The following is a 25,737-nucleotide window of genomic DNA, read 5'->3' as shown; positions in this document are numbered from 1 at the left end:
AACAGGAATACATTTGAGAGTGAAAGAGGGCCCTATTAATAATTTTGCTGCAAAAAGATGTAAACTGGGGCTGTTCCAAGCAAACTAATTGGTCACAGTAATTAAAAAAAAATGCAAAAATATTTTTGCATTTCTACAAATTTGATTTTCTTGGCTTTAACTTTGTACTGTGGAGTCAAGGTTCTGTCAATATTTCTTTCCATTTAGCTGGAGAAATAATAAGAGGGAACTGTTTTATTACTAAGTTACTTTTCAGAAGAGAAATAAAAAGTAAAATAAAAATTTAAAACTAGGACATTTTCTTTTTCTTTTTTCTTTTCTTTTCTTTTTTTTTTGAGATACAGGGTGTTGCTCTGTCTCCCAGGCTGACACTGCAGCCTCAAACTCCTCTGCTCAATCGATGCTCCTGCCTCAGGCTCCCCAAAAAACTCGTTTTATATTTGTTTATTTTTATTCCAGACTATTGTCTGTATTTTGGTGACATGAGGAGGATCAGACATAATTCTAAATGAGTTCAGAGAATTCTTAATTTCCATTCCTAACTGGTCAATCTCTTTTGTTTTTGAAGCAAATTATATGTTTAAATGCTCTGCCTGAGAAGTATTCTGGTTTATTGAATTAAAATCATTTTAAGAATTTTTTTTTCGGATAAAATGTGAAGACTCAAAGATAAGGATACATTCAGTCCAGTATTTGCCCTTGCTCAAGGAGAAATGCTGTTTTAAAGTCAAAGTGAAAATTTTCTTCCAAAACTTCTGATTATTGTTTTTGTCTATGGAAAAATAGAAACTTGGGGCAAAGTGTAAGGACTGATGCTGTTGCAAGTCTGTTAGTACATACTTATGCACACAGGCCAGAACAGGTCTGGAAGGACATACACTTAGAGGTTAGCAATTTTCTTTTTTTTTTGCAAGTCTGTATTTTCAAAGAATTAAGATTTTAATTTTTTGCTTGTCTGGTTGGAATGTTCAGTTTCCTAAACATCTCCTGGGGAGTGAGTACGTCTGCACTTCAGGAAGTGCTCTTGTCCGGAGGGCAAAAGGTTGGGGGCGCATCCCCGGGTCGCGGCTCCTCCAGGAAATTTTCCCTTGGGGATCCGTCAGGGCCTCAGATGCCTCAGTGGATGACAGGGTGAAGATGCCATCGCTCAGTCAAGTCCAGAAGTTCAAGAACTCCTTGCAGGTGAAGCAGTCACAGGATAGGGTGGGATCTTGTGGGAACCTAGCAGTAGGAATTGGCGCGAGCAGCTCGGTCACCGGCCCTGCTGCCTCAGAGGGCGGACCCAGCTCGGGCTGGTAGTGGGGCGGGGGTCGCAGGGCGCGGGCCGGGCCCTCAGCGCGCATGCGCGACAAGGGGGCGGGGCCAGGGCGGGGCTGCGCCCGGCGTCTAGAGCGGCGGCGGCTGGCTAGGGCTGCGGCGCGCGTGGAGGTTTCGCTGCTGGTTTGCCGCCGGGTCGGGCTCCGTGGGCCGGGGCGGGAGGACCAGCACCTGAGGCCGGGCCCGCAGCGCGCGACTTCACAGCCAGGCGGCGGCGCTGCTGCTGCGGGGCTCCGGCGCGCAGCCCGGCGGGACAGCGGGGCGGCTGGCGCCGGGGGCCGGGGAGCGCCAGGTAGGTGGGCCGGGCCGGGCAGGAGGCGACGCGGCCGCCGCGGGGGCCGGGGCTGGGGACGGACAGCGGGCGCGGGGGCGCGTCTAGGTCCCCGCTGGGGCGGATGTGGACGGCGCCCGCGGTTTTCATGGAAATTGCACTGCCTAACGGTGCCAGTGGTCCACCTGCGGTGGCGTCTTTTGAGAACAATCCGAGCCCGGCCGACCCCCAGCCCCGTGAAGACGCGGCCGCCCCAGCAGGGAGCCGGGTGCCGAGCGGGCGCGTGGCCGCGGGACGCAGACGCGGCGCCTGCCCGATGCGGCTCCAGGGCTGGGTCTACGGGCTCCTGAAGCTGGAGGCCTTGCCGTGTTTTGGGTGGAAACATAACCGGGTGAAAGTAAACATGCATCTCCGTGTGGGAAATCTGGTCTCCATCCTCGAAACTCTTCCATTTTCTGCCTGCCTTTAGACCCCGACAACATTTCTAGCATCTTTGCTTTCTATATTTTATTTCTCTCTGGCTTTGCTAGTCAATTAATTGAGGCCTGAGAAATGTGCAGGGATCTGTGGCTGTCTCTTGAAAAGCCAGCCAGGAATGGGTAGGCCCCAGAAGACAGACATTCAAAATGTCAGAGGTAAATTTGTGTCTTTGTGGGCGAAGGAAGGGAATGTTGATGGTCTCGCTTCCCTTCCCCTGTCGCATGCCCTCTGACATTACATAATGATGGGTTCTTCCTGCCCCGAGTTCATCCGTAATGACAGACCATGAAAATGTTCCTCTGGGTAAGAAAGACCTATATGTGGTAGAGCCCATCTTCTCTTTTGCTTTGCCACTGAATGTGTCTTGTGTTGGGAACCTGCCTAAGAGTGGAATTTGATTTGTCGCCTGCCCCTCAGGGCATTTAAACCAAGGGAATGGGGGTGGGGTGGCGATTTGGGTGTTGCAGAGAAATTCTGACTGGTCCATCTGTTCACAGTGGGTTGTGTGGACCATGGGGAAGCCAGTGGGGTTGAGGACAGAGTGGGTTGACTTCGGTGTGAATCATGGTTCTGCCGCTTGCTGACTCTGGTTCTTATCTCTAAAAGGTGAGAGCAGAGCCTTTTTTGCTGAGTTTGTTTTGGAATCTAGCTGCTGTTGGCGTTGGCCAGTGCACGTAGAATTGCTTGCTATAGGTTGTCCTAGAATTGAGCCTAATTTTTCTTTGGTTGAAAAACACACTTTCTTTAACGGAAATTTTGTTTTTGGATCTAGGCTAGGGCGTTTGTTTTGGGGGTTCTTTGCTGAAGTGTCGACTGCTAATGTACTGTTTTCTTTGAAGAAAGATGAATGATGGGGCCCATGTAAGAAGGGCAGTGTGGTTGGTCTGTTGCAGGAGTGGTGTCAGGAGGCCGTGATGCTGTCTGTCCCAGGGGTGGCGTTGCATGTGAACGGGCCTCTCGGTGCCTCATTCCCTGTGATGTCTAGTAAACACGCCTGTGAAGCCAGAGCTGCTTGGTAGAGTTTGGCTTGAAGAAAAGGCTTAAAGAAATGGATGTGGACAAATTCAAAGAGAAAGAAACATTGTGTTTCTACTGAACTCCTTATAGAATTAGTCTGCTTACCTGGCCACCTTACTCATCATGTAGCTACTTTTTTCATTTAGATTATTCTGTCTCAGGGTGTTTAATCTGCTTGGGTAAGTCTTGTTTCCCAACTAGATTCAGAACCAAGGGCAGATATTATAGTGCCTCCCTGTTTTCAAAACTGGATATTTTGTAGTATTGCTGTTAAACTGAATATTAGCGTTTTTTTAAAAAAATCACTTTAAGGAAAGGATGAAATAAAATAATACACGAGAGCTATTTGTAAACTGTAGAGCACTAGAAAAATGGGATGTGTATGACAGAGAACTATCAGCCCTGCAAGTCCCTTTAACTAGCTGCCTCCCTAAGAGGGAGCGTTCTCAGCCAGCATCTCTTCAAATGCACACGGGAATGGACCTGAAGGCGGTGTGGGACCGACTGACCCACTGATCCCCAGCCCAGGGCTTAACATCTCAAGAGTTCAGTGAGGCAGAGTGGAGGGGGAGGCTTTCCACCAAGACTGTTTCATCCTGTTTTCGTTTTTAAATGAAAAGCTCCTTTTTAGTTTAGTATTCCAGAAAAGTTGCCACAACATCATCAACTACTCATGGTGTCAGGAGGCTTTGACTTTCACTGAGAAAAAAATAGCACAAATCTGCAGCAAAAAAGGCTTGATTATGTTGGTGCTTCTGTAGAACTTGATTAATGAGCTGGTCTTGAGAGAGCCTTCGAAACGGCTTTTTTTTTTTTTTTCAGTGTCCTAAAACAGAAGTTCTGTGAGGAAAACATATTTTGAGGAGACCAATATTAACGCCCATGCAGGCTTGCTTCATTTTGTCTCTGTGTTTTTAAGGAAAATACCATCATGAAGCTAATCCCAGGGAATTTACCTATATTTCTATTCATATCCACATGTTATTCTCTAATTTTTTTTTTTAGTATTTTGATATAGTTTCAGACTTACAGAAAAGTTGCAAGAATAAGCCAAAGGTTTCTCAGATTCTCCAAATGTGGACATTCTGTTACACTGCTTTATCATTCTCTTGTATTCCTGTGTGTTACTACTTTTTCCTGAACTGCTTAATAGTAAGTTGCAGGCTTGAGGCCCTTTACCTCTAAATACTTCACTGTGTATTTCCCAAAAAACAAGGATATTCATAACAGCAGTAATCCCAGCACTTTGGGAGGCCGAGGCGGGCGGATCACAAGATCAGGAGATCGAGACCATCCTGGCTAACACGGTGAAACCCTATCTCTACTAAAAATACAAAAAATTAGCCGGGCTTAGTGGTGGGCGCCTGTAGTCCCAGCTGCTTGGGAGGCTGAGGCAGGAGAATGGCGTGAACCTGGGAGGCGGAGCTTGCAGTGAGCAGAGATCGCACCACTGCACTCCAGCCTGGGGGACAGAGCGAGACTCTTGTCTCAAAAAAAAAAAAAAAAAAAACAAATCATGGCCGGGTGCAGTGGCTCATGCCTATAATCCCAGCAATTTGGGAGGCTGAGGTGGGAGGATCACTTGAGTCCAGGAGTTTGAGACCAGCCTGGCCAACATGATGAAATACTGTCTCTACTAAAAATACAAAAATTAGCTGGGTATAGTGGCGTGTGCTCGTAGTCCCAGCTACTTGGGAGGCTAAGGCATGAGAATCTCTTGAACTTAGGAGGTGGAAGTTGCAGTGAGCCGAGATCATACCACTGCACTCTAGCCTAGGCAACAGAGTGAGACTGTCTCAAAAAAAAAAAAAAAATCATGAAATTAATGTTGATATAACACTATTTAGTGTACAGGTCGTATTTAGATTTTGTCAATTGCTTCGATAATGTCCTTTATAGCAAAAGAAAATCCTAGATCATCTGTTTTGCATTAAGTTTTTCTGTCTCTATAGTGTCCTTTTATCTGAAAGTTACCACGTCTTTCTTTTGTATTTCACGACATAGACATATTTGAAGACTACTGACTTTTTAAGATAATGCCCTCAATTGGGTTTCCTGTGGTTTCATGATTAGATTCAGGTTATGCACTTCTGGCGGGAGTAGCACAAGGTTGAAGCAGTTGTAGTCTTCTTTTCTCTCTCTCTCTCTTTTTTTTTTTTTTTAAAGAGACAAGGTCTCCCTTCGTTGGAGTGCAGTGGTGCCATGGCAACTCACTACAGCTTGGACCTACTCCACTCAGTGATCCTTCTGCCTTAGCCTCCTGAGTAGCTGGACTATAGGTGTGTGCCATTGCACCCGGCCAATTTTTAAATATTTTATAGGGGCTGGATCTCACACTGTGTTGCCCAGGCTGGTCTCAGACTCCTACTCTCGCCATCCTCCTGCGTTGGCCGACCACAGTGCTGAGTTTACAGGCATGAGCCACTGTGCCCGACTAATGCTGCAGCTTTCTTAATGTATCCCATCAGGAGGCATATGCTGTGATTATCCCATTCTCTGGCCCTGTTAACTTTGATCACTTGAATTAAGGTGGTGTCTATCTCATGGAAAAGATACCATTTTTCCCTTTGTAGTTAATCTGTGTCTTAAAGGAAGAGAATTTGAGACTATGTAAATATAGTTAACTTCTCATACAATTAACTGACTAGTTTCAGAATTCATTGATGTTTCTTACCTGAGTCAATTATTATGATAGTAGGCAGATGATGATTTTCATAGTTCCTTCTATATTTATTAGTTGGAACTGTACTGAAAGGAAGAACCTTCCTTTCTCTATTATTTACTTTTTGATTTACATCACTGGACTCATGAATTCTTGCTTTATTCAATAGATTATAGTCCATTACTCCCATTATGCATTTTGTTGCTCAAATTATCCTAGATTTGGCCAGTGGGAGTCCCTTCAGTCTGGCTTTTGTGTCCTTTTGACAAGTGCTCATCATTCTTTGAGGACTTTTCTTCCAGGCACAAAATCTTCAAGGACTCAGCTTATACTTTCCTTGTCCCAGCTCTGGAATCAGCCATTTCTCCAAAGAGTCCTGGTTTCCTTTAGTGGAGAATGGTATAAAAACCGAGATGTAGGCACTATGTATTCTCGTCTAGACCTTCTCAGGGGATAGATGCTCTCATTGTAAACATAAATGTAGTCACATTACACAAAATTTTCTGTGGCTTGCTTTTTAAATTTGTACTCCTTCCATTAGGCTGTGAAACTGTCTGTTTCCCTTTAACTTGGCCAACATTTAAGAGAATAAATCTTGTTAATTTTGCCAATCTAATGGGCAAGGAAGACATTATTGTTTTAATTGCATTTCCCAAATTACCAAAAATATTGGATACCTTTTCTTGTTAATGTATATTTTAACTTCTAATGAATTACCTGTTTATATCCTTTGTTCATTTTTTCTTATTGGGCTGTTTTTCCTTATCTTACTAGATTGTGGAAGTTACGGTAACTTTGAATTTTATTCTTGGCAGCTTTAGAATTTTTTTTAAGTGTGATGCTTTTTAAATTTTTTTTTAAAGTCCTAAATGACAAGGAACCCAAGCTTTTCTGAGTACCCCCTGCATGCCAGGCCTCCCTGGACATCCTGTGGGAGGTTCTGTCCAAAGGTGAGCTGTGGTGTTGAGGAGTGGTTAGAGCATCCCCCGAGGGTAGTTAAAAGAGGCTCAACTGGACTTCCTTCACAGGATTGAAAAATGAAAGCTTTTCAATGAGGGATAAAAATTGATTACCTGGATTTGCCAGTATCAACAATTTCTGTTTTCAGTATTTTGGTTTATAAATCAGGAATTTCTTTTACACAGTCCTTTTTGCTGAGCATACACATCTTTCGAAACCATTTATTTTATCCCTAGAACTATTGTGGACTCTGGTGCTGCACTTTCTGTGAGCATCCAGCTAGCTGTGTGACTTTGGGCAAATGGCTTAATCTTTCTGTGCCTCAGTTATCTCATCCACAAAACTGGGCTGATGGTAGTAGCAGCCCCAGAGGCTTGTTGGGGGATTAAATGAATTAACATTTAATCCTGGTGCCTAGTAAGTGTGCAGAACGGAAGCATTACAATGGATTCATATAGAGTGTGGGTGGTTGGCGGAGCTTGGAATTAGATCAGCCTTTCCTCTGTGGATTTAATCTCTTAGTTGTCTCTTTCTGTTTTTTTTGAGATGGAGTCTCACTCTGTCGCCTAGGCTAGAGTGCAGTGGCTCTAGCCTGCAACCTCGGCTCACTGCAACCTCCGCCCCCTGGGTTCAAGCAGTACTCCTGCCTCACCCTCCCTAGTAGCTGAGATTACAGGCATATACCACCATGCCTGGCTAATTTTGTATTTTTAGTAGAGACGGGGTTTCACCATGTTGGCCAGGCTGTTCTTGAACTCCTCACCTCAGGTGATCCACCCACCTCTGCCCCCCAAAGTGCTGGGATTACAGGCATGAGCCACTGCACCCGGCCTTAGCTGTCCCTTTCACCATAGCCTGTCTGGGATTGGAAAGCCAGGGTCCTGGGTGCAGTGTGCATGTCTCCTCTTTCTGGTCTTTGCACATACCTTTGTCATGCCCTATCAGGCTGTCAGGCCCATGCCTGCCAGCCAGCCAGCCCAGCTGGCCTCTGGTGTTTGCCCACAGCCCTAACCTGGAGCATGGGTGAGACTGCTGGCCTTTTAATATGGAACTTGTTCAGTGAGGCTCACCTGGCGAGGGACTTAGGCACAGTAAGCAGATGTATATGGTGGGGGCAGTGGGGGGATCATGCTCTGGTGAGGTCTATTTTCTGGAATAGGGTCAGGAAGACAGGGATGTCCTCTGATGTCCAGGAAGAAGGGTGGGGACCTCTGAAAGAGGAAAGTGTTTACCCGCTGCCAGCTCCGGTCCTGGGATCCTCCTAGAGCGCTTTCCCTGAGACACCTGGTAGTTTTCCTGACCTCTGGTTGCTGCAGCGCCCCTCTTGTTGCACCTCACTAGGTGGTATTCTGATGTCTCCTGAAAACCCCCTGCCCCTTTCCTGCCCCTCCCATAGCCCTCACGCAGGTGGTGTCAGCTGCTGTTATGGAAGCTATTATTAATTCACCCTAGCATATTGAACGCCCTTCTTTCCCTCTCTCATGTTGCTTGCATCTCTAAATGGTGTATTCTCAAACCAATTAATTTGAATTTTCAAGAAGGATGACCTAAGTGTATAAACTCTGGAAATGTGAAGGAAGTATTTAGGCAGATGGTTGTTTCCGGGAAACAGGGCTCTACTAGGAAACAAGGATGCCCAGTTCAAGCTTCTCCCTGGATTATGGGGTGTGTCAGTTGGGATGCTTTTGGTTGCCAACAGTGACATTTATTATCTCAGAGAACTGGAGTCTCCATCAGCATGTCAGCAGTTTCATCAAGGACCTCGATTCTGCTCCTCTGTCCAGCCATCACTGCCGGTTTCATCCTAGGGGGTTAGTCTCCTCATGATTCTGAGATGGTTGTTGGGGGCAGTGGGACTGCGTGCTTCCTTGTTCCTGTCCAGCAGGAGCAGGGAAGGAGACAAAGCAGCTGATTCCCCAGCCACAGTGTCTACCAGTCCTTCCCTCTGGCCTGTGGAGCAAAGGGTCACGTGGCCTTCCCTGGACCAGCAACATGAAGCTGTGAGAGTGCTGTGTGCTGGTTGGCTTAGGCTGGTGGTCCTCCAGGTGTGGTCCTCAGACCAGTAGCATCATCATTACCTGAGAACTTGTTAGAACTGGAGATTAGTGGATCCTACCCCACCCACTGAATCAGAAACTCTGGGATGGGGCCCAGAAAGCTGTGCTTTAAGAAGACTTCCAGGTGATTCTGATGCAAGGTCACATTGGAGAACAGCTCTTTTAGTTTAATCAAGACTCCCCTACTCCCCAGCTGGAGACAGGGCTGACTTTTCCTGAGGACCGGGGAGGAGGTTAGGTCCTAGAATAGCAAGAAGGAAGAGTGGATGGTGGGTGGCCAGCCCACAGTGTGAACTAGCCAGTGTTTAAGGCCCTGGGGGCCGCTTTGCTCTCCGGAGTCCTTCCCCTGCCCCCCATTCGCCAGCTTGTCCACCCATATAAGTTTCTCAGCCCCCTTGCCTCAAGCTTCTCCAGCTCCTCCAAGCGTGGCCTGTACTCTCCCTGTACAACTCGGTGCTAAACGAAGCAACCTCAGTAACACTCCAGCTCCAGGTCCCTCTCTGGCCTAGCAGGGATGGAGTCTACCTGGCTGGTGCTGAAGAGTCCCGAAGAGCTGTTATGACTCACCTTCTGAAGCCATTCCTGAAGTGTGTTCATTTGTGTAGGGGCTGCCTACGCTGCTACTCCTTGCTCAGCTAGAAAAAAAGAGAGCAGTGCAGTTAGTAGGTGCTTGAGAAATATTTAGGGAATTGGCCTGGAGACAGCCCAAGTGACTACTTTCAGTGGTGGTTTTTACCTGTGTTATGTCCCCTTTTTTGCAAGTACAACTCCAGCTTGATGTTTGGGTGAAATAAATAGCCACCTCCACGGTGTAATTTGTGAGATCACAATGACCCACTTTTCCGAATTTTTCCTGAAACTAAACAGTTGAGATATTTCTGGGTTTTCAGCTTTAAAGATTCATCTTAATACATAAAAATAACGTTTAGGAGTAGTCTTGCACTGAGCTCTAACCACATTTGCACTAATTATTGCGGAAGGAAGGGCACCTGAGGAGGAAACATGCTAGAGAAGGGTCCACACAGCATGTTTCAAAATGCAATGGTTCATGAAATCAATTTGAGGTTGTAACTGGCATTAAAAAGCTTTTTGAAATGGCAAATATCCAAGTACGTTTCCTATGGGAAGGATAAGCATTCTTTGGTAAAACATCTAGTTATTCACATGTAATGTATTTGGGGTGTTGTTATGGTGTGACTGTTTCTTAGAGTGGATTTTGGTAAAGATGTGTCAAACCCTAGGGCTGAGTGCAGGGGGTCCTAACCTGTAGGAAGGTGGGGCCTACACCGGATGTGTATACACTTGGGGTCTTTTCCTGGGCCTGGGACCTGTGACTTTTGTCAGAACCTGGTGGTCTGTGACTTGCCATAGATCAAGAACCAATGACCTAAAACCAGAGGAGACTTTCAGTGGTGAGGGCCAGTGGGAGTGGAGCTGGGGGCGTGAGGAGCAGGCACAAAGTCCTGAGCCTGGTCCTGCTCTGGCGTATTGTTCGTGGTAGTAAGCCATCTGAGCCAAATCCTCCTGATGAGGAGTCCTCTGCACAGCCACACTGACAGACAGGAGAGACAGTGGCAGGCAGTGTGTTGATCACCTGAGGTCGGGAGTTCAAGACCATCCTGGCCAACGTAGTGAAAACCCATCTCTACTAAAAATACAAAAATTAGCTGGGTGTGGTGGTGCACACCTGTAATCCCAGCTACTTGGGAGGCTGAGGCAGGAGAATCGCTTGAACCCAGGAGGTGGAGGTTGCAGTGAGCCGAGATCACATCACTGCACTCCAGCTTGGGTGACAGGGCAAAACTCCCTCTCAAAAAAAAATTTAACTCTGGATGCCAGATGGGTCCTTTACCTAACAGGTGGATCAGCATATTTCTACATAAGAGAGAGAGAGAGAGAGTCTCCTTGTTTGGGGCTGGCCCCAATGAAAGCATTGCTGCTTTTGACTCCCCACTGGAATCCTCTGGGCCTTAACACTGTCAGGACAGTTCCCAAGGCTGGCTTAGAGTCAGCTATGATCCCCATTATTTAATGCAGGCGCTAGTCTGGTTTGTATCACAAAGCTTATGTAGTAGTGGCTTTGGCATGTCTGTGTTTGTTTTTTGGGGGTAGGGGCAAGTTGGATTGTAGTGCTGGATGTGAACCCGAGTCAGCTTTCGCATCTGTAAAATGGGGAAGGTGCTAGGCTCACAGGAGGGTGGTGGGGATTGATAATATACATAGGAGAGGGCTGTGAACTGCAGTGCACTGGACCGGTGCAAACATGAATGTTTCGACCCCTGCTCCACTTGACAGTCTTGGTAACTGTTTTCCCCACAGTACTCTTATTTTTCACATGTGCTCAAAGGGCTGGAGTACACCCTATTGTTGACTCCTGCTCAGGGTACCTTCCAGGGGAAATGTCACAGAAGAGGGAGGTGCTGAGAGGCAGGGACATCCAGCGAAGTTGAGAGGAGAAGGATGTGGGCGGGGGGTGGGAGGAGGAAGTGGGGGGCTTGCACTCTGTAAACTCTTAGTCAGCTGGTCACTGACCCAACTGAGCCTTTTACTGACACTGTTTTTTTAAAGAATGGAAGGACTAAGGATTGTACGAGCTGAAATGTTGAGTATTTTCACATTTCTTATTCATTCTTCGTGCTCTGTGTATACAAATGTTAAATGATCACATTGCATAATTGGGTGATAATCAAATGGCAATACAGTGGTATGTTTGACAGAACCCAATGTTTTAAAATAGGGCTAGGTGCCAAGAAATGTCAAGATAGGCTGAGTAAGGTGACTCAGGCCAGTGATCCCAGCACTTTGGGAGGCCAAGGCAGGAGGATCTCTTGAGCCCAGGAGTTCAGACCGGCCTGAGCAACAAAGCAAGACCTTGTCTCTACTAAAAATTAAAAAATTAGCCAGGTATAGTAGTGCACACCTATATTCCCAGCTTCTTGGGAGGCTGAGGCGGGAGGATCACTTGAATCCAGGAGGTCGAGGCTGCAGTGAGCTATGATCGCACCAGTGCACTCCAACCTGGGTGACAGAGTGAGACCCTGTCTCTACAAAAAAGAAAAAAAAAAGATACCCCAGAATCTTCCAAATATTGTTATTCCTATGGTTTGGAAGAGGGGAGTGAGTAAATGGATTGGCCTTAGGGACGACACCTTGCTGGTAGACTGTGCCCACCTCAGGTAGAAGGGAAGCGCTAGCAGTCTCATTTGTGGTTTGTCCCCAACTTGCCAGTGACTTGGTGAAGTCATGCCTGAATCTCACCCTCCTCCTTTCTTGTTCATCTAGTGAAGGTGATTTCCTTTGTTCCTCCCCCGTCGAATCCTCCCTGACAGTGGAATGGAGTGGGGATAGTGCCCAGGGGCTACATGGGTGAAGTGTGGTATGTTCTTGATTTAGTTGGCATTGGACTAACACACACACACACATACAAGTGTCTATTTAGGGAAGTTGTTCTTTGGTCTGTTGCCTTGGAAATACTGCCTTTTTATTCTTTCACTTTCTCTCCCCTCTGCAGTGATTCAGCAGTAGCTTTCTAGAGAAGAAGAAACATAGTGTCAGAGACCCTGGAGTACCAAGGATATGTCAGTGGAGAGGGAAGCTGCCTGTGTGTCACACAGACCACATTCTTCCTGGTCCAGCTAGAGCGTCCTGTGCCTTTCCTTGGCTTTTCCAGCCTCTCTCCATCACTCCTTCTGAGGCCCTTTGCAGACAGTCCCCCAGTACAACTACAGCATTTTTGTAAGTCCAGCCCTTGTCATTTTCCCATTGACTGATGGGGACCACTTGACTCCAGCATACTTTATGCACACTTATCTTCTGGTTCAGGTCTGGACTGTCTTTCTCTTTCTGGCAGCTTTCTTTCCTATTAGCTATTCCTGACTTGTTTCAAAAAGGATACATGGACTTGAAATTACCAGTTAAAGCAGAAAATGATTAAAAAGAAAAAAAGGGCTTCAAATGTCAAATGGATACAACTATGTAAGTTGTAGAAGGTGCTCTGAACACGTTACAGGGAGGTTGCCATTGCTAAAAGCTTTTACATTTTTTATTTATTTATTTTGAGAGACAGAGTCTTGCTGTGTTGCCCAGGCTGGAGTGCAGTGGTGTGATCATAGCTCACTGTAGCCTTGACCTCCTGGGCTCAAGCATCCTCCTGCCTCAGCCTCCCAAGTAGCAATGACTGCATGCGTGTGCCACCACACTTGGCTAATTTTTAATTTTAATTTTTTCTAGAGACTGGGTCTTGTTGTGTTGCTCAGGCTGGTCTTGAACTCTGGGCATCAAGCAATCCTCCTGCCTCAGCCTCCGAAATTGCTGGGATTACAGGGCATGAGCCACTGTACCCAGCTACTTTTACGTTTTTCATTCTCACCCCTTTCTTCTGGAAACACTGCAGAGACCATGAGAACAGGAGCTTGTCTTACTTGATAGTGCAAACAGTCTTACAAATAGTGTTCAACCATCGATTGCCCAAAACACGTGTTTTGTGACTATTATTGTAGGTGCCTTTGAACTGTATGGTGTGTTAACTCCATTGGAAGGAGGAAGATCTTTGTGTTTTGAGTTGATTATATAATTATTCTTTAATTAGTCTAATGTCTTTACCAAGCTAGATATTAATATCTTTTGTCAAAGAGAGAAGAAAGCCAGTGGATGGGTTGTGAAGTGGTGAGGGGCCACTTCACAGATGGTGAGTGGGTGGGTTTTTGTTTCCAGCAGTGTCACTGGAAACAACTTTGTACCAACTTGCATGGTAAGGAGCATTCAGGTTTTAAAGTTAATCTCATTCAGTTTCTCCTGTGGGACAACATTGGCCTTTCTCATTGGGGATTTGACTGTTGGGCCTTGTCCCTGGGTATGTCCCAGCCCAGACACTCAGGGCACTGGCCACCCTGCCTCAGCCCCTCTGGAGCAAAGAGAGTTTTAAGCAGTAGTGGATGTAACTCATTTAAAATAGGTTTAGATCTAGCTGGGTTAGCTTAGTGGCATGCACCTGGTGAGGCTGTAGTCTCAGCTACTTGGGAGACTGAGGCAGGAGGATTGCCTGAGCCCAGGAGTTTGATACCAGCCTGGTCGGTATAGTGAGACCAGCCTGTCTCAAACAAACAAACAAAAACAGGATTACATGAGCTATGACTAAATTCCAGGGCAGTAACTGCTGTGTCATTCTTTGGGAACTGGGCATCCCAGGATTTGATCAGTGTTTCATATCATAGGTTGGCTGTTTTGTAAACTATTAGGATTGTACCAGTGTTTGTCATGGGAACTAGCAGCCTGTGGCGTAGACTGTGAACCTAACTTAATTGACTACTGTAATGAATACAAACAGTTGCTATTTTTACCTCAGAACGTAGATTTGTCTGCAAATTAAACATTTGAGACAATAAACAGGAGTTTGGTTTATTAAAGCCGTTTGAGCTTGCTACTTAGGCAGGCCTAGAAATAGGATTGGCTAGCTTTTTCTGATTATGTAAATGTTGACTATATTGGGAGAAACTCTTATTTTTGTTTTATTTTATTTTAGAGACGGGGTCTCGCTGTGTTGCCCAGGCTATAGTGTAGTAGACAGCCATAGCTCGCTGCAGCCTCAAACTCTAGGGCTCAAGCAGTTCTCCCACCTCAGCCTCCCAATTAGCAAGGACTACAGGCATATGCCACTATGCCCAGCTAATTAAACAAAATTTTTTTTTTTTTTTTTTTTTTTTGTGGAAATGAGGTCTTGTTATGTTGCCCAGGCTGGTCTGGAACTCCTGGCCTCAAATGATCCTCCTGCCTTAACCTCCGAAAGTGCTCGGATTGCAAGCAGGAGCCATCACACCCTGCCTAACTTCACGTTTAAACAAGGCTTGAGCCTGGGCAAAATAGTGAAACTTCATCTTTACTAAAAATTAAAAAATTAGCTGGGCATGGTGGTGCACACACATCTGTAGTCCCAGCTGCTCAGGAGGCTGAGGCAGGAGGATAGCTTCAGCCCAGGAGTTCAAAGTTGCAGTGAGCTATGATTGTACCACTGCACTCCAGTCTTGGTGACAGGGGCTTGCCTCTGCCTCAGAAAAAAAAAATCATCAAATAGCCCTTTCTCACCTTCTCTACCCTGGGAGTGGCTACGGATAGGCAACAACTGAACACAACACGTTTCCTGGTACCCAAGATGAATCATTGCTGCCTGTGATGCCTGAGCCTAGTGATTATCTTCCAGATTGTTTTGCTAGCCAGTTCTTTCTCCATAAAAACATTCAGATTTTTTTTCCTCTTTGAGAGTGGAGTATTTTACTTGAGGGAGCTGACCACCGAACTTCATAGAAATGCCTTCCTGCCCCTTCATGGCTGTGCTGTTCTGTGTGTTTTTTGGGGCTTGCTTTCCCATTCTGCTGGTATCCTGGGTGAGACTCTGGCCCAATGAATGGGATGCTGCACATTTTTTTTCCAGGAGAAACAAAAGGTGTTGGGACCCCTAAGTATGCAGCATGTATGCAGAGAGTGAGGCATGGCCAGGGGGGAAGTGGCTCTGATTTCCACATTGCATCTCCAGACCTTAAGGGGGTAGGCAGCATCAGTGGAGCATGGCAGGGAGAGAAGTACAGCGGAGGCGAAGTTCTTAAAGCATGGCTGACTGTGGAAGGTGGCTCTCAGCACACTCTTTGTGGCCCGCTAACACCCGTCAGGATGGTAGCCACCACACGCCCAAAGGCACCCGAAGTGCTTGATTTTGACTGACTTTTACCACATTTGCCACCAGTGTGATTGGAGCATTCATGGAGCACAGAATATGACACCAAGTCAGGATTGCATAGTGCTCAGGCAGAGCTTTGTCCTTCGGAAACGCCGCTCACTCGTGAGACAAGATGGATAGTTCAGGTCTGGACTGGCCCAGGGGTGGGAGTGACACTGAGTAGACCTCGGCCAGGGGCTTGCCCCTAAACCAGTGGTCCCTGCACCTGGGAAAATCAGCACTCTGATTGCCTCACCTGGTTTCCCGCCCACTCCTCCCTACCCTAGTTGAGTGGCCTAAGGGAGGGTAGAGTTCAGGGAGCTATTAGGAGGAAGGGGGTCGCTGCTGAGTAGCCAAAAGGAAAAACAACATGAAAGTAAGAAAGTCTACCAGGACACCCTGGAGGGCTGGCGTGCAGAGTGCTGAGGGGGACACCTGTGTCCGTGTTTGGGAGGCCCTCTTACCCTCTCCTCCTTGGTGTGCAACTGGTTAATAGTAATTCCTTGAGGGTCTGGAGAAGTTGCTCAAGTGTTAGATTCTACTTTACTGCATGCTACAGGGGCATTGTGTCCCACAATGGCATTCACAGTGTGAAGATTGCCAGAGTTCTCTATGGACACACCCTGCGAACATCATGGATCTGGGCTGTCATAAGACTTAAGCGTCCTTCAGGGCAGAGACAATAGCTTGGTTTTCTTTGTAGGTCCAGAGTGCCCCACTGTGCCTGGCACAAAATAGGCACATAATCAATGTTTGTTGAGTGAAGGAGTGAATAAAGCTAGTCTGTCCTTGTCAAAGTAGCAAGAAAAGCCTCAGCCTCTCTTGGGAAGACAGCCTGCTTCCCTGAGGTCAAGTTGAGGTTCAGTCTAACTGAGGAGAAGGAGGGGAGACCAGAATCCACTGCACAGCTGCTGCCCCAGTAAGTTCTCAGGGAGAAACCAGAACTGTCAGTTTGTCCCACTGTGCTTGTCAAAGGCAGAAGCCTGTTCTCAGCAGTGACCTTTTTTATCCTTGGCACACAAGCCCTTTTGTCCAGGTGGCTGGAACCTAGGGCTGCTTCCACTTCTCTGGGTGAGAAGGTGCCACACCTTTGGGTTTGGTCATCGTGTGTGTGTGTGTGTGTGTGTGTGTGTGTGTGTGTGTGTATGTATGTTTAAAATTAAAAGTAAAAATTTTCCCCATATACATGTACACATATATGCAAGTGTGGTATTATAGGTGCAAGGGTGCAGAGAAGCCTAGTAGGGTAGGGGCACCCAGGAAAGGTGGCCTCTTCCTCTTGTGGGTTTTGGGGAGCATCACAGGGCCTCAGGGAAGGGTGAGTTGTGTGTCAAGGAAGGGCAGTGGCTCAACCTGGGGGGTCTTCAGAGATAAATGAGGAGGGACTGGGGCAATGCATCAGGAAGGAGGCTCAGGAGAGGCAGGGCCAGATCACCCGGGGGCTCGAGCCCCTTCAGGCCTTTTGTAAAGTTTGGGAATTCATTCATCCCACACTGGAGGGTGTCAGACTTTTTTAAGACTCTTTCATTCTTTTTGTTTGTGTCATTACTTTAAGTGACAGAAGCAGTTCCATAGTCATTTTCATGGTTTGGGGAGACCCTTTCTTGGATCATAGTAATTCTTACAATAATGCCTGTGCTCTAACCACCAGTTTTAGGGGATTGTGGGCTGCGACTTGGCCTCCTTGTCTCCGCTCTGTGTTGGCTTTACAGTTGTGGATGCTGCGGCTCACCCAGCGCTGTGTGGCAGTGGGTCCTGCTGCAGGATGTCCACAATGCAGACCACAGGGTAGGGTGTCCCTGTCACCCATGGGGTCAGAGGTGAAGCTGTTATCTGTGAAATGACAGAAATGAAACCCAGCATTGGAGAAGAATCGTCTGCGCCCCCTCTAATCCACCTGTGAAACACTGTGCTGAAACACCATGAGGAAGAGGAAGCATTGGGGTGTAAAGAAACCCAGAAATACTGGTTTCTAGAAATGGTATTAATTGTCTCAGGGGCTCTCCCTACAGTGTGAAATAGCTGGCTGGGCAGCTGCAGCCAGTTCCATCTTCTCCATAGCCACGTCCTTCCCGCGACCTCATGGGGTATCTGCACAGTGGGTGCAGTGCAAAAAGACACAGTCAAGCCTGTGAGCCAGTAGCTGGCGAGGGGGTGGTTTGGTAGTGAGAGATGATTACAGGGACAAGGGTTGGCTCATGGTTCTGCCACACCACCCTCCATCTCTAACTGGGACTCTGACTTGGAATATAGACTTCACTATGCCACATGATGTAGTGACATGGCAGAGGAGGCAAACAGAGTGGAAGGAGACAAGTCAGAGAAGAAGGAAGTGAAGGGCGGAGAGCAAGGGATGCTCATTGCCAAGGCCATGGCAGTCACTGCCAGCAACAGGTGTGGGCCTAGCTTTGATTCTGTCACCTGCAGGGGTGCCTGCCCCAGAGCAGGGCTCCGTGAAATCTTCCATCCCCTTATTGGCTGTGCACTAATGTCTCTTGGAGAGACTTCTCACAAACCTCCCTGTACTTAACTTGGTTTGACACATTTGATAACATTTTATGTTTTAATAGGCAAACATTTTCATGGCTTAAAAATTGTAAAATATAGCAGGATATGTGGTAAAGCCTGTTTCCTACCCTATCCTCTAGCCATCCATGTCCCCTCCCTTAAGACACCAATGCCATATGCTTGTTGGTTTTTTTTCTGAAGTTATGCTGTGTATATGCCAGCAGGCCTGCATGTGCAGACATGAGACAGTTTTCCACATCCCTGGTGCCATGCTGCATGCTCGCTGTGTGCCTCTTCTGACGGTTTCACTGGCCCACAAGGAGTTTTGTGTTCCATTGTCCAGCTGCATGCTGGCCTGCTGCCAGGCTGTGCTGCAGATTCTTCAACCAGTGCTCTCTGGATGCCTGTTAGCCTCTTTCCAGCCTGTGCTTCGCACTAGTACGTTAGTTCTGTGAAAGAAGCTGCACCCCCCTTGCTCTGAGGTCTGGGCCTAGGCTCTGGCTGGATTGAGCATCATTCTAGCTGGAAAAAGAGGGTGGGGTTAGACGATGTTTTTAAGCTTCTGCCCGTTTATTTCAATTATGACCTGGCCTGTAGGGTTTTCTTTGGGAAATGGGCAGTTAATGGTTAGATACTATTTGTAAGGCACATGTCTCTAAAATATTACCTTCTAGTGGCCGGGCGTGGTGGCTCACGCCTATGATCCCAGCACTTTGGAAGGCCAAGGTGGGCGGATCATGAGGTCAGGACATGGAGACCATCCTGGCTAACACAGTGAAACCCCATCTCTACTAAAAATACAAAAAATTAGCTGGGCGTGGTGGCAGGCGCCTGTAGTCTCAGCTACTCAAGAGTCTGAGGTAGGAGAATCGCTTGAACCCGGGAGGCAGAGGTTGCAGTGAGCCGAGATCGCGCCACTGCACTTTAGCCTGGGCGACAGACGGAGACTCTGTCTCAAAAATAAATAAATAAATAGATAAAAATAAAATAAAATATTACCTTCTAGTTACACACAGACCTTTTATTTTTTTAATTATTATTGTTTTTTTTTTTGAGACAGGGTCTCACTCTGTCAACCAGACTGGAGTGTAGTGGCAGGATCATGGCTCACTGCAGCCTCTGCCTTCCAGGCTCAAGTGATCTTCCCACTTTAGCCTCCTGAGTAGCTGGGACTACAGGTGTATGCCACCATGCCTGGCTAATTTTTAATTTTTTTTTGTGGGTTTGGCTATGTTGCCTAGGCTGGTATTGAACTCCTGGGCTCAAGCAATCCACCTGCCTCAGCCTTTCAAAGTGCTGGGATTACTGGTGTGATCCACCATGTCCAGCCAACACACAGACATTTTATTTTTTATTTATTTTTAATTTTTAATTTTTTAAAATTTTTATTCAAGACAGAATCGTGCTCTGTTGCAATCTTGGCTCACTGCAACCTCCACCTCCCGGGTTCAAGCCATTCTCCTGCCTCAGCCTCCCAAGTGGCTGGGATTACAGGTGTGTGCCATCACATCCGGCTAATTTTTGTATTTTTAGTAGAAACGGGGTTTCACCATGTCGGCCAGGCTGGTCTTGAACTCCTGACCTCAGATGATCTGCCCGCCTCGGCCTCCGAAAGTGCTGGGATTACAGACGTGAGCCACCGCGCCCAGCCCACAGACATTTTAAACTAACCTGTAGCATCCTGAGTGAGGCTTGTCAAAGCTGCTTTTGACCCCAGTTTCAGGTACATTGGCTCTGTTGGGCTTTCCTCTGCCTGGCCTATCAAGCGGCCAACTCAAGCTGCAGGTGCAAGGGCAGATGGTTCTGCAGGGACCTTAATGACAGCCAGGCCCAGGAACACACAGTGCTTGTGTGGAAGTCTACATTTCAGCTATGATGGTGTCTCGCTGAGGCTGGTTCTGGCCATGCCCTCCCAGCATTTCAGCTGTTCCAACCAAGGTGCTCTGCATCTCAGAGGGAAGGGAACAGCCTGGGCAGCACGTTGCACATACATTTTGGAGTCATGTTGGTTGGTGGTCTTCAGTTTCTGAATCTGTGATATGGCATGGTCATTCATCACAGGCGAGGTGATGCAAAGTTACCAGCTGGGAGCACACCTGCCCCTTCTTATTCACTCACGCAGCAGGTAGTTTTCAGGCACAAAGGAAGTGACTTGTGGAGCTGGCCCTGGGGTCTGTCTGTAGGAGAGCAGGAAGTAGTAGCCACCTGCGGAGGGCTCACAGGCATGTGCCTGCGAGACTGCTTACAAGCCCCTGTGCGGGATTTAGGGCAGACCAGAGCCATGAGCGTCTATGGACAAGTGAAGGTCTGGTAGGTGTGAGCTGTTAGCCCTAGGGTCTGCTGCATGCGGTGCCAGGGGCTGAGGAATGCTGAGGCAGCTCTTCCTCCAGTCTCTGCTCGCTCCGTGCACAGCCCTTGTCTCCTGCCTGATAGTGGTCAGTAGTCAGTTGGCTTAGGGTACACGGTCTCCACCCAGTGAACCTGGCGCTGGCAGAAGCTTATAGAAGAATGGGTGCAAAAAAGATATCTCAGAGGGCCTGCAGATGGCTGTTTTTAGGAAGTGAATAGGCTTCTTCTTTTTCTTCATTTTTTCTTTAAGATACTCTTGAGGTTTTGAGGCTCCACCCTGAGCTCTTTGTGGCTGAGGGCTGCTGTGGCTTGATGAAGGGGACAGTCTTCAAATCTTGCACAGGCTGGGGAAGGTTGGGACAGCACAGCCCTGAGTCTCGAACAAAATGGGGCAGAGGGGAGGGCAGGAGAGCCGTCAGATTCACGGGGCCACATCCTCGCAGCAACCCAGGGGAAGCTGAGGCCCCAGGGTCTGCATGATGGAGGCCGAGCACGACGGAGGAAGTGGAATTATTGCACATGGTGGGTTTCGACACTTGGGACTCGCTCCTCAAAGAGGAAAATCGAGAGTGGGGGTGCACAGAGCAAGGGCTGAAGAAACAAAAAGCAGGGGGTTTAGGGGAGAGATAAACCTCTTTGCATGAGTCAAGCTGAAAAGCAGTTTGGAAGGTCAAGTGCTAGCCAGTGTCTTTTTTTGCCTGCCCAGCCTCTTCTTCTGCCATGTCTGCCCTGACAGGGGCAGAGTTCTCAGTTCCCATGTCAGAACTCGGCACCAGCTTCTCTGTTGACAGTTGCAAGGCCTGTGGCTGAGAGAAGTACTTGTGCTGTGTTTCTGCAAGGTAAGATGGCCCTGATCACAGCTCATGATGCCTGAGATCAGGAGGGTCTGCTCCATGAGATATCAGCAGAGGCCATCCTGTGAAATATTTTAACTAATTGAACTGAATGTTGAAGACAAGGCCTGTGGCAGTGTTGTATTTATATGAGACAAGCTGAGAGTCCTTGGACAACCTTGGAAACTCCTTTTTAGGACAGAATCAACTGAGACGATACACACGAAGGAGCTTTTGTGAGCAGAGTACAGAGCTCGTTATTGCAGTACAAGGTTGTAGGTTTTCACACAGCTTTTGAGGATGGGTTGGTGGCCCAGGGAGGATGTCAGGAACTGTCCTTCATTAATGGGGATTCTCGAGTTCCTACCACGTGCCAGATAGCGTGCTGATTGCTTTGTATCCACTTCCCTTTTAATCCCTTGTATTAGCTTCCTGTGGTTGCTGTAACAAACTCGGTGGCTTAAAGCGAAAGGAACTTATTCTCTTACTGTTCTGGCCTCCAGAATCACTGGGCTGAATCAAGCTGTGGGCAAGGCCACGTTCCCTCCAGTAGCTTAGGGCAGAATCCATTCTGTGGCTGCTGGCTTGCCCCGGCTGCCGGCCCCTTCCTCATCTTCACACCAGCAGGGTAGCATCTTCTCTCCGTGACTCCGCTTCTCTCTGCTTCTGTCACACGGCCCTCTCTTCTCTCCGAAATCTCCTGCCTTCATATAAGGACATTTGTGATGGCATTTGGGGCCTACCAGTGTAATCTAGGATAATCTCATCTCAAGATTCGAAACTTAATTGAGTCTGCAAATCCTTTGCTGTATAAGGTAACATTAATAGGTTCCAAGGATTTGAACGTGAACCTCTTTTGCAGGGGGCATTATTTGACCTGCCATACTTCACAGCAGCCTGATGAGGACCATACTGTCCCACATACAGTGGGCTTAATGAGGAAGCTGAGGCTTGGGGAGGCCTAGGGGTGGCCATGGTCCTTTCCTCTCCCAGACTCTGGGGTAGGTGACTCTGGGGTCATTTTGTCATGTTGCTGGGCACTCACTTGGTGAACAGATAATCCCCTGTCATTTTACTATGTTGTTACATGGGTTTGAAAAAAGAGTTTTTCAACTCTCTGGCTGAGCCCCTGTTCCTGTGAGGGCCTGTGGTTTTTCCTCCCGGCTCCACCCTGGTTTCGGCACAGTACTTGAGCGGACAGTGGCTTGGGTCTCACTCTAGCGCCCTCACCCTTCCTCTCTGGCTGTGTGCCCAGGCTGGCCCTGCCCACCTTGCTCAGTCTCTGCTCCATCTGCCACAAGTCTCACTCCAGCCCTCCCCCCAGTTGCTTAGGAAGGGACCTTCTTGTTATGTTTTTTGTTTTGTTTTGTTTTTTGTTTTTTTGTTTTTTTGAGATGGAGTCTCACTCTGTTGCCCAGGCTGGAATGCAGTGGCGTGATCTCTGCTCACTGCAACCTCTGTCTCCTGGATTCAAGCGATTCTCCTGCCTCAGCCTCTTGAGTAGCTGGGACTACAGGCGTACGCCACCATGCACAGCTAATTTTTGTATTTTTAATAGAGATGGGGTTTCACCATGTTGGCCAGGTTGGTCTTGAACTCTTGACCTCAAGCAATCTGCCCGCCTTGGCCTTCCAAAGTGCTGGGATTACAGGCGTGAGCCACCGTGCCCGGCCTTGTTACGTTTTTTAAGCTAACCCTGTAGAGCACTCACTGTGCACCAGCACCTGTTGGCTCAAGGGGGTGACAGACATTCCCTATCACAGATTACAATGAGTCACCGGCATTTTTGGAATTTCACTAAGTGTCGTTGCTGTGCTGTGCCTCAGCATGCAGCACTTCATTTAATCCTCTGGACACCTTGAATGATAAGTGTCTGTCATCCCATTTTACCCGTGAGAGAATTGCGGCTCAGAGAAGTTGTCACCCAGCTGGTTGGTGGCAGAGGTTTCAGAGGTCTTTCTGTGCATAAAACCCTCGCTTATGGTTATGCCAGGTAGGCCTTGGAGGGGATAGACCCATCGCCAAACTCACAGGAGAGAGAGGAGGGCACTGACAGGTGATGATGTCTATCTGTCTTCTTTCTGGTGGGGACCCAGAGTTTTATTTCCATCTCTTTTTCTTTATTAATGCTTGTCTCACACTTATGTATTTTTTGGGCAGTCCCTGAATAACTACACCAGGCTTCTGAATGCCGAGTTTCTTAGAGTAGCCGGGAAAGGGCCTTTTTCTTTTCCTCTTGGATGTTCTCTTAGTCTGTTTTGTGCTGCTATAAAAGAATACCTGAGGCTGGGTAGTTTTTAAAGAAAAGAGGTTTACTTGGCTCACAATTCTGATGGCTGGAAGGTTCAAGACTGGACATCTGCATCTGGTGAGGCCTCAGGCTGCTTCTACTCGTGGTGGAAGGTGAAGGGGAGCTGTCGTGTGCTGAGCTCACATGGCGAGAGAGGAAGGAAGGGAGCGGCTGGTGGTGGTGGTGTCCCAGGCTCTTTTCACAGCCAGCTCTTGTGGGAACCAACGGAGTGAGAATTCACGCACCCTCAAAGCGGGGGGTGGTTGGGGGAGGGCATTAATGTATACATAAGGGATCCGCCCCCATGACCCAAATACTTCCCATTAGGCCCCACTTCTAACATTCGGGATTAAATTTCAGTGTGGAGTTTGGAGGGGACAAACATTGTCCTCTTGTGCCTGTGCCACACTTGCCCCTCCATCCCCCTCATCTGCTGATGATTCATCACACTGTTAACTTGGTCTCTCCATCTGTTTAAACGCTTTCTCCTTTCCCCTATTATGTTGCTGTTAAGACTGTGAAGCTGTCAGCAATGTTAGCGACACCGTCCACATATGGGGACAACAGGTCCAGTGAACCTAGCATCATCAGTGTCCTTTGCCCTTGGAACTGAGTGGAAATTATCTTCTCAGCCTCCATGGATTTAACTTCTGTGTTCTTGATGTGAAGCTTCTTTTCCTTAAGTTAGAGTTTTTGCATATACATCCCACACATACACTTGCATTTGATTTTCTTGTCTGTATATGCACACACAACACACACTTGATTTTCTTGCACCATAATAACGTTTTTCTGATTTTAAATTAGGAAAGGACAAATGAGTTGAATAGTTATCTATTAGTTATAGATAATTATCTATTATCTAATTATTATCTAGTTCTCTTATCTAATAGTTATCTATTAGTTATTAACTGTCTAATAGTTATCTATTTCTTGGGAACTTAAGTACCAACTTAGTGGTAATTTTACATGAAATGAAATGTTCTCTGGGTTCCAGATAACTTATAAATGGGCTTTTAGAGTACAGCCTGTTGGTTGAACAGGCCGTAAGTTCAGCCTCATCTTTGTCGAGTTCCACAACTAAGTTTTACAATTATTTATGAATGATAGTGCTTAGCATACTTTCCAACTCAGTGAGACCATGAACTAATTGAATTTGTAATAACCCTGAGTAAATCTTAGTGGACTAATAGTAAAACTTTGAGGTTTTACAGTAAGAAAGTGAGATCCTTAGATATACCAATTTTAATGTCTCAGTAAAGAAAACAATTTTATTGATTGATTGATTGATTGAGACAGGGTCTTGCTCTGTTGTCTAGTCTGGAGTACAGCCATGTAATCATAGCTCATTGCAGCCTTGAACTCCTGGACTTAAGTGATCCTCCCACCTCAGGGTTCTGAGTAGTTGGGAGTACAGAAATGCCTTACCATGCCTAAATTTTATTTTTTATTTTTTTGTAGGGATGGGGGTCTTGCTTTGTTACCCAGGGTGGTCTTGAACCCCTGGCCTCAAATGATCCTCTCACCTTGACCTCCCAAAGTGCTAGGATTTCAGGTATGAGCCGCCATGTATGGCTGAAAACAGAAAATTTATAAGGTGCCACTAGGGGAGGGTAATAAAGGAAGGAAGGGGAATGAAATCCAAACCAAAATAAATGCTGTTTAGTGTGTGGCTGGTGGGTCGCATTTCTGATTCTAAGAACTGTGGCATTTCTTTTTGATGGTTCTGTTGATCCTGAAACCAGTGAGACTGCAGTTTGTGAAGGATGATGATAGAAGTCGATAACTCCTCATGGTTCACTGCTGGACCATGAGTTTAGCTGTAACTAGATGCAAAGCTCACGGCTGAGATTGAGAGCCAGAGAGACCCAAAGTCTCTACATCACGCCCACACTGGTACTTCCAGCCTAGGAGGCGTGGTGAATGCCTCCCAGGGTGGTTGCTGAGATGGCTTTGAGCAGAGCAGAGATGAGCCAACCATGGCAGGATAAAGTGAACAGCTGGGAAAAGGGGTTTTGGGGGCTGGGGGTAAGGGGAACTGGAATAGTGTTGCAATTTTCCCCATCCTGGCTGTACCTTACCATCACCTAGGGGCTTTTGAAAAACATGGCAGCCTGCCCTCCACCCATGCTGTGCTAATTAGTGTAATCCTGGGTGGGGCCAGCATGACATTTGCCACCTTTCCCATGAGGTGATTTGGAGGTACAGCTGGGGTGGAGAGCAGTGGGCCTTAGAGGTTTAGAACGCAGCCTCCTGGCTGGGCACGGTGGCTCATGCCTGTAAT

General features: G+C 47.2%; 1 protein-coding gene across 22 annotated transcripts in view; it reads left to right on the top strand.

Moving 5' to 3' along the window:
- The first annotated feature begins 1,375 nt into the window (after positions 1 to 1,375).
- Positions 1,376 to 25,737, top strand: part of INPP4A (inositol polyphosphate-4-phosphatase type I A) — a 146,485-nt gene continuing 122,123 nt past the window's right edge. For 17 of the 22 annotated variants that reach the window (XM_024354574.3, XM_016949064.4, XM_063789519.1 and 14 more), the window contains exon 1: positions 1,470 to 1,609. The gene's annotated coding sequence lies outside the window, so the exon portion shown is untranslated. Of the gene's footprint in view, positions 1,610 to 24,914; positions 25,009 to 25,737 lie in introns of those variants that run through there. The other 5 variants (XM_063789516.1, XM_009442945.4, XM_054678682.2 and 2 more) reach the window with 3 other exon arrangements.

Source organism: Pan troglodytes, chromosome 12, assembly GCF_028858775.2.
Source record: "Pan troglodytes isolate AG18354 chromosome 12, NHGRI_mPanTro3-v2.0_pri, whole genome shotgun sequence".
Taxonomy (NCBI): Eukaryota; Metazoa; Chordata; class Mammalia; order Primates; family Hominidae; genus Pan; species Pan troglodytes.
Note: the sequence above shows the minus strand (reverse complement) of the source record. Positions and strands in the feature narration are given on the sequence as shown.